Source organism: Erpetoichthys calabaricus, chromosome 9 (genome assembly GCF_900747795.2).
Source record: "Erpetoichthys calabaricus chromosome 9, fErpCal1.3, whole genome shotgun sequence".
NCBI classification, from domain to species: Eukaryota; Metazoa; Chordata; class Cladistia; order Polypteriformes; family Polypteridae; genus Erpetoichthys; species Erpetoichthys calabaricus.
In genome coordinates this window covers 97,910,933-97,920,590 of record NC_041402.2, presented here as the reverse complement: position 1 = coordinate 97,920,590, position 9,658 = coordinate 97,910,933, and positions in this window count along the sequence as shown.

Sequence of the window (9,658 nt, the reverse complement as noted above, 5' to 3'; positions counted from 1 at the left end):
TTCCTGTGATCCTCCGTCAGAGATGACTTTACCTTAGGCAAGCAAAACAACTTGGCAGGTGGGCCATGGCACCAAGTGCCACATTTGAGTACCGAGAAGAGAAAAAGAATAGGTGAGGGTTAGTATCCAATTATAACTATCATGTTACTTATGTTTTACTGCTAATGACCAACAACAGAGATGCACTATGTACAGTTAATCAGCAGTTCTAGTCAGGATATGCTAAACTGAAGTAGTGAGTCTTCAACCAGGATTTAAAAGCTGAGACCGAAGGAGCATCTCTTATAGTAGCAGGCAGACCATTCCACAGTTTAGGGGCCCTGTAACTAAAAGCTCGACCTCACACTGTTATTTTATTAATCCTTGGAATCATAAGCATCTTGAGATCTTAATGTGTGCTCTGGTTTGTAAGTCATGATAAGTTCAGACAAGTAAGCTGGACCTTGGCCATTTAATGCTTTATATGTTAAAAGGAGGATTTTGAAATCTGCCCTAAACTTAACTGGGAGCCAGTGTAAGGATTTAAGAACTGGAGTTATGTGTTTGTATTTTCTTGTTCTTGTAATAATTCTTGGATTAATTGGAGGCTGTATAAAGAACAGTTTGAACATCCAGTGAACACCACATTGCAGTAGTCAATCCTACTAGAAATAAATGCATGAATTAATTTCTCAGAATCCTGTTTATTTAGAAAGTGCCTTAATTTCCTAACATTGTTAAGATGGAAGAAACATGTTTTGGACAACTTTGTAATGTGCGCTTTAAATAACATGCTAAAGTCAAAGATAACTCCTAGATTGCTGGCTGATTCAGTGAAATTAATGGGGATTCCAATTGAGTTAAATGATGACAAAATATTGTTGTGATCAGCGTCATTCTCTCCAACATTCTCTGTTTTATCTGTATTTAAAGACAAGTAGTTTTCATTCATCCACTCCTTTAATTTACTAACACAACTAATTAAAGACAACATTGGAGAAACTTCATTTGATCTAAATGAAAGGTATAACTGGGTGTCATCTGCATACGAGTGAAAATTAACATTAAGTTTCCTAATGAGAGATCCCAGTGGAAGCATGTAAAGTGAAAACAGTAAAGGTCCCAGTACTGAGCCCTGTGGGGCACCATATTGAACTTCTGTGTATAATGATGGAGTACTATCAGCACATTTCTGTACATATTGGAATCGATTTGATAAATAAGAACTAAACCAAGTGAGCACAGTGTCTGTAAGTCCAACATCATTTTCTAGCCTGTGGTAAAATAGAATGGTCAATGGTGTCAAATGCTGCACTTAAGTCCAACAACATAATTACAGTGGAGTTTCCTTCATCAGAGGATATCAGTATGTCATTTATAACCCGCGTTAGTGCAGTTTCTGTACTATGACCAGTGCGGAAACCAGACTGGAAATTCTCAAATAAATTGTAATGCGTAAGGTGTGACTGAAGCTGATTGGCGACTACTTTTTCTAGTATTTTAGAGAAAAAGGGTAAATTTGAAATAGGCCTATAATTATTTAATATGTGTGGGTTTAGGTCTGACTTTTTAAGTAATGGTTTAATGACTGACATTTTAGTGCTTCAGGTACTGTGCCATGCAATAATGAACTATTGATAATATTTAGTATAGGAGCTGCAAGAACATCCATTGCACTTTTTACTAGTTTTGTTGGCACTGGATCTAGGGAACAAGTAGTGGGCTTCCATCCATCCATTATCCAACCTGCTATATCTAACTACAGGGTCACGGGGGTCTGCTGGAGCCAAACCCAGCCAACACAGGGCAAAGGCAGGCAACAAACCCCGGGTAGGGCGCAAGCCCACCACAGGGCACACACACACGGGACAATTTAGAATCGCCAATGCACCTAACCTGCATGTCTTTGGACTGTGGGAGGAACCCAGAGCACCCGGAGGAAACCCACGCAGACACGGGGAGAACAAGCAAACTCAAAGCAGAGAGGACCTGGGAGGTGAACCCAGGTCCCCCAACTGCGAGGCAGCAGCGCTAGCCACTGTGCCACCGAGCCGCAGTAGTGGGCTTCATTTTAGAAATTAAAGTTAAGACTTCCTGCTCAGTTACAAGATTAAAATTACTAAAGTGCTGAATGCAATGTGAGACAGGGTTTGCTAAGCTAGCATTTGGTTTGTACTGTGATGCTGAGATCTGGGATCTTATATTTTTAATTTTCTCATTGAAGAAGTTCATAAAGTCTGTACTGCTAATATCTGTTGGTATTTTGAACTGTAGATCTAAATTTCCATTTGTTAATTTAGCCACTGTTCAAAACAGTACCCGAGGATTTTTGTTATTGCTATCTATTATTGTAGAATAGTATTCTGAGCGAGCTTTAAAGAGGGCTTTTTTATATTTATTAACATTCTCTGTCCATGCAATTTGAAAGACATGTAGCTTTGTTGTTCTCCATCTGCGTTCCAGTTTTTGACACTCTAATTTATGAGCTCGAGTGTTTTCATTAAACCAGGGAGAGTTTCTATGTGCTTTGATCACTTTTGTTTTAAGGGGAGCCACTGTGCCCAGAGTATCTCTCAAGGTCACATTATAATGTGATGTTAGCTGATCTAAATTGTTTTCCATGTTTACATTTGATGTTAACTGATCTAAATGGTTTTCCACAATTACACTCGACTTACTCAAAGTATCTACAAATTTTGAAGCAGAATTACAATCTAGATGTCTTACTGTCTTTGTTTTAATCTGTGAATGTGTTGGCAAGGGCAGGACTAAATCAAATGTAGTTAAGTAGTGATCGGAAATAACTTTATTTAATGAAGCAATATTTAAATTTTGAATTTTAACTTTGTAAGTTATAGTTAAATCTAATGTGTGGTTATGATTATGAGTTGGACCTTTGACAATCTGACAAAATCCAACTGAATTTAACAAATAAGTAAAATATTTGCTAAAAGTGTTAGTTCCCACATCAATGTGTACATTAAAATCCCCCATCAGTACTACGTGATCATAATTTATAGCTCAATCAGATAGAAGGTTGCCAAATTCTGTCATGAACAATGAATATGGCCCTGGTGGTCTGTAGACTAGCACTATAATTGTGTTGGAATCTGTTTTTAATATTTAAAATGAATGCCTCAAAGGATGTAAAGTTGCCTAAATTTTTAGACGTGATTTGCATTTTGTTACAATGAATTATTCCAAGGCTTCCTCCTCGACCAGAATCTCTAGACTTATGAAGGAATGAGTACCCATCTGGTGACGCCTCAGCTAGGGGGGACAGTGTCACATTTACTTAGCCAGGTTTCAGTGAGAAGACACAGATCAGATTTTGTACTTAATATAATATCATTTACCAAAACAGCTTTACTGCCAAGAGAGTGAATGTTCAATAAGCAGCATTTAAAACTGCATGGTTCTTTCTGAACTGGTGATATATTTTTTGTTTTAATTTGAAGTAAGTTTCTATTACAGATGCACCTGGTGGAGGGTCTGGTTTTATCCCTTGGTCTAATTATACACCTTATTTTTTGGTTATCAATTAATTTAAGGGTTGTATCAAGACTAAATTTACTGGATGGCCCACAACAGGGATTTTGGGTAACAGCTTCAGGATAGTAACAGATGGGATAAACAACAGCCTGTGATTTAAGATCACATGACTGCGGCCTGGATGGTGCTCTAATCAGTCAACCAGGCAGTTTTGCTGCCATATTTTGGGATAATACATAAGATCCCCTCCAGTTAGGATGAAGACCATCTCTTTTGAAAAATCCAGGCCTTTCCCAAAAATCATCCCAATTGTTCACAAACGCTATGCTTTTATTTGCACACCAGGTTCCTAGCCATCAGTGAAGGGAATGCAATCTGCTATAAATCACACCCCCTCTATATAATCTTGGTAACTGGCCAGATACAACTAAATTCCAACATTTTCTTTTAGCTTTGGTGTACAAATACAACAATACAAAGTAAACTGCTACCACTAGGTTAATTAAATATTCCTAAAACTGTTTTGATCACTACTCACTTACAAACAAATTTAGGAATATATATTGTCATCTGTTTCATGCACTACCAGTGGATGATCAGAACTTGCACAAAGCCCAACCTGCCACCGTCCGTACTCTATAGCAGACTTTGCTAGGAAAATTGGAAGGGGTTTGCCAATAGAAAAGCATGCATGACAGTTTCACTTAGTTGACAGATAGAAGGACAGGGCAGAGCCACATTACAATTGAACACTAGATCATAAATAACAAAAAAAGTACAGATGAGTTAAAAAAGAAATACCTGTGTTTTTGACCTGGACTCAATGAGTGGGAATCCTAGAAAAGTAAAGTATATCCATCCATCTATTCATTTCCTAAGGCACAAGGCAGGAACAGTCCCTGACAGGGTGCCAGTCCATCACACGGTGCACACACAAAAACACACGAGGGACACTTCAGTAATGCAAATTCAAATAACCTGCAAGTCTTTGGCAGCAAATAACGAAGCTAGTAAATAATAGTTAGCCAATATTGGAACTAGCGATTTAGAAGTTCACGTTCACTCTTCAAAACCCAAAACTCTTCAGAAAAAGTGTCTGTGTTGTGAGACCAAGTTTAACTGAGGATGCTGTTACTGAGGGTGTCTGTGCAAAGAAAAATTTAAAATAGGGCTGTATTTTTAGTTTTTTCCCTTTTTACCAGTATGGAAAAACTAGCAATCTGTAACTATTTAAAAAATGTCTTAGATGTTTGACTTGTTAAATAGAAAAAGTATTAAGGATTAATTACTTGGAGGAAAATGTCAGTTACAAGTGAAATATGATCATCCTAGCAACAACCCAAAGATTTAACCATCTGGCTATCACAAAGTTCTGACCTCAATCTGACTAAACATTTGTGGGCAGAAGTGAAAACGTGCTTGTGAGTAAGGAAGCCTATGATTCTGTCCCAGTTACACCAATTCTGTCTGGAGGAATGGGCCAAAATTCCAGCAACTTATTGTAGGAAGCTTAAGGAAGGCTACCCAAAATGTTTGGCTCATGTTAAATAACTTGAAGGCAATGCTACCAAATATTAAAAAAGTGTATGCAAACTTGTGACCCACCAGGGTTGTGATGTATTCAATAAAAGTAGAAATTCTCTGTTTCTGAACATTACTGGAAAAATGACTTTTGCCCTGCACAAATTACATTAGATGTCTTAAATGGTATACCAAATTTATAATCTGTTAGTATAAAATCTGTGGGAGTTTATAAAGTGAGTTTTAGGGAATTCACCCTAAGTGTATGTAAACTTCTGACATCAACAGTAAATAATGCATTACTACACTTCATTGTAATAATGGTATCATCTATTTAAGTATAAATCTTAGCATTCTAAATTTCCAGAGCATTGTTATGATATGAATTTAACATTTTCTGTCTTGCGACCTCTACCAACTAGTTTGATGCAAGAGGTAGCCAATTTAAAAAGAACTTAACAATTAACGACTAAAAAATGGAGCACGTAGTTTACCAAAATATAACCGGCTACTTTTTGTTACGGTGGGTTTTGGGAAATACTTTGTAATTTAAGAGAGAACTTAAAATGTTTTTAACACTATGATACTTTCGGGAAACTCGCCCCTGATTTGTGGTGAGACTGTTGGCAGAAAGTGTTTTATCTCATTTTCTCTTCACTTATTCAGTAGTCTTTACTGCCTGACTCAAACACACACATCCACCTACAAGTACATCAAAGACAATAATGTGTCAATATGCCGTAACATGTATATAAAGTGGTCACAGTGCCTTCACACTTCCTCCTTCTGGATGCTGTTTAAGTGTCTTCCACATGAGCTCATGAATTTTACAGTCAAAGTGTAAAAAGTGATAATTTTTGAACAATTTGTTTTAAACACATCTGAACAAGTCAAGCTTGATCAGGACGCATTGAGAGTAAACTGATTATAAGAGGTTTATGCTAATATAACATTTTCTTAACAATAAATGATCTAATTAAAGGTAAAATTAGCACAAGAGCAATATAAGTATTTCAAAATATAAATATACAGTTCTAAGTCACCTCAGATATTTTCAGGTCAGAAAAATAATATGAAAATGATATTGTGTTTAAAAAATACTGAGAAATGTTGTAAGAAGAAAATTATTTTGGTAATTTGCTTTACATAAGAAACAACATAAATTTTAGAGAAGAAAGGGTACATGATGAGAGAGTCAAATAAATGTTACAGTGTTTTTCCATATAGAAGTTTGCATTGACCAAATTACAGTTGTTTAATTGTGATGTCACTTGACGACAAGTAAAAATTTTTCTTGTATTTTAAAATTGAGGCTTGTATATGGAAGTAAACTACCAAGAAGAACTTACCTGCAAACTCACTGAGCATGAGGAAATGCTCATTGATTTATATTACACTAAATAAATGGAGAAGCTCACCAATTGTACTGTTAGACTGATGAAGAAGTGTTTCTGTAAATCATGGGTTTAAAGCGGGTTTGCAGTATGTCCCGTGGGCACCAGCTTCAATATTGTGAATAAAATTGATCAAGCGTTATGGAATCAGAGGAATGAAGTACATTAGGTAAGCTGGTTTGTCGTCTCCATCAGATAAAATAAAGTTATATATTTTAACGCATTCTAATTTATCAGGTTGCATTCTAAGACATACAAGATGTTCACAACTAATAGTAGTACTAATAGAATTACTACAAAATACAGTGTACCAAATATCAAAAAAAAAAATGCCAAGTTAATCTGCCTGATTTACATTTTATGTTTCTACTCAAGCAAGGACAAAGAGAAAACATAGCATGGTTATGTTTTTACTGCCATCTTGTGGTTAAACCCTATGTTACAGGCACACGTAATTTTGAATTAAGTCATTGGTCCTCATGGGCTTTTTCAAAAACGCCACATTAGCAGGGAACGATGTAATGAAAAAGCACACTGCACAACTCAACATAAATTAAATTTGGCAAAGGTATCATATTATGCCATCCCATCTCACACAATATTTATTCAATATATGTCTACTGAAAAACAATATAAGATGCTTTATTTGGTAAACACCATTTAGTACAACATAATATCATACCATAGAGACTTCAGTTCCTAACATGTTGCAGGATCATTGCACCACAAGACCATAGGGAATGCTGCTATAGTGCAGGGTTTAAAATGTCGAAAGTATGGACAGTGGGGCTCTTTATTTTTCAATTAATTTCACAAAACCATAGAAAATTATACTCCTACTACTTTTCTTGGATTACAAAACCACTGACTGAGGATTACATTTGTTGCCTGGATTTATGTTTCTTGTTTATGGTGTGAAGTTTCTGTTTGGATTGTCATCACATGGAGTGCGCTCATTCCACCACAGATCTAAAGTACGTCAGACATTCAATCTGAAGTTGGACAAGGTTATCATTTTCTTAGAAGGGAAATATTTTATAAATAAATTTCAGTAAATCACAATCTACTTCAGCTGGAAACTTGGACTGTGTTTTAGGATTGTGTTTGTTTTGGTTATTTCTTTGCCTTGTGTTGTAGGTTATTAGGGTGACTATTTGTAAAACTTGTATATTTGTTAGATATATATTTTTGCTTATAAATAGTTTTCTAGCTATATCTTTTATCTTAGTGTGGCGTAAATCCATGGAAGTAATGTGCCTCTTGAACCAGGCTAGGCAATGACATGACATCCCCACTAAAAATAAATAAAAAACACTGTTTAAAACAGTGAGAATCTTAGCACCCTAGGCCCCCTGCAAAATTGTTTGAAAAATGTTCTCAGAAACATTCTACAGGAAAATATTTGACATTTCTTTTTTAAATTGTTTTGGTAAGTTACTTAACCCTTTAAACTAAGCCCTGATGTTTTGGACCCAGCAGTGGGATCAAACATCCATCCATCCATTTTCCAATCAGCTGAATCCGAACACAGGGTCACGGAGGTCTGCTGGAGCCAATCCCAGCCAACACAGGGCACAAGGCAGGAACCAATCCCAGGGCAGGGTGCCAACCCACCACAGGACACACACACACACACACACCCACACACCAAGCACACACTAGGGCCAATTTAGAATCGCCAATCCACCTAACCTGCATGTCTTTGGACTGTGGGAGGAAACCGGAGCACCCGGAGGAAACCCACGCAGACACGGGGAGAACATGCAAACTCCACGCAGGGAGGACCTGGGAAGCGAACTGGGATCAAACAACAATGCAATATTTTTTTTTTCAGAAACTGCATTCATTTCCTCAATCTATAATTGAAGTAAAGTGTTTTGCCATTAAAATGCCATTTTGCCTTCTCCGATACCATGTTGCAATGTTTTGCTTTCTTAGATGGCTAAATTGCTTTATCACAGCGACGCCTATGTACAATGTGGCAGAGAGCCTGTTAGATATTACATGAGAAAAGTGTTTCAGCTTTCAAATGACATTTTTTACATTCTATATTTCTGATTTGTTTTTTTTTTATAGTAAAGACATTTTAGAATCTTGCAACAGTTGGTGCTGTAATTTGGATGCGCAGTATAATTTCTTTACCAACTATATTCTGAGAGAGTAAGATCTGCCCTTCAGAAAGATACACAGGCAATTGGTCTTCAATAATGAATATCTATGCTATGGATACTTATTTGAAAACAGTAAAAATTGAGAAAAAGAATCTTGTTTTTTGTAATGTTTCAACAAGTTAAAACTAGATATATTACTTGTAGATATTTTATAACAATTTGTTTTGGATGATTCTAAAACATTCTCTGACATGTTTATAATCTTTGTAAGCCTATTGCAACAACTATGGAATCAAGAATAATATTCCGTGAGTGAGTATTTTTGTAAAAATGCTATTGCATTTTGCAACTTATGATGAAGTTATAGCCAATTAAATCATGTAACAGAAACCAGATAAAAATGAGTCTGAGTTTAAAGGGTTAAATAACAAAGAACACAAAAATGAGCCCACCTTAACAATGACATGAGTGCAGGTGAGCATACATCTGCTTGAAAGACAAAATTTCAATTGTAGCCTGTTTTGTCAGTTCTTGCTAGTCAAACCAGATATCTGTATGCTTCTGTATTATTTATTGTGGAATAAATATAGAAACCCGATTATATATTCTAACAAAACAAGGGTATTGATAATTGCGCAAACTTTTTAAAGTTAGCAATGTCTGCCTTACGTACCAATTAAAAAGCAAAGAGATAAGCGGACTTTTGTCAAGGGGGTGAAGATAAAATCATAAAGCAGGAAGCAAAACAAGTAGAAACTTAACGCACTACCAAATATCAAGATCTGTGTTGTAGATCAAAGTATATGTATTATCAAAAAATCACAAATGTTTCTTTACCATTAAGAAGATTGTAGCTACAGGAAGGTACTCTGTGACACTTCTGCTATATTAAAAAATAACACCCAATGAAAACATCTAAGTAATTAAGTAACACAATTATGATTATGAATAGGATTTACTCAGACATAAACAGCAATATCTACTGGTTTGCTGTTACAAAAACCATTAAGAATAAAGAAACAGTCCACTGAGCACTCAAACATGTAGAAGGTATTTCATGATGTACCACAGACATCACAGGCATGGACACCTGTTAAGTATTCCCTAACATTTATAGTGAACTAGACATGTTCTCTGCAGTGGGCTGGCGCCCTGCCCGGG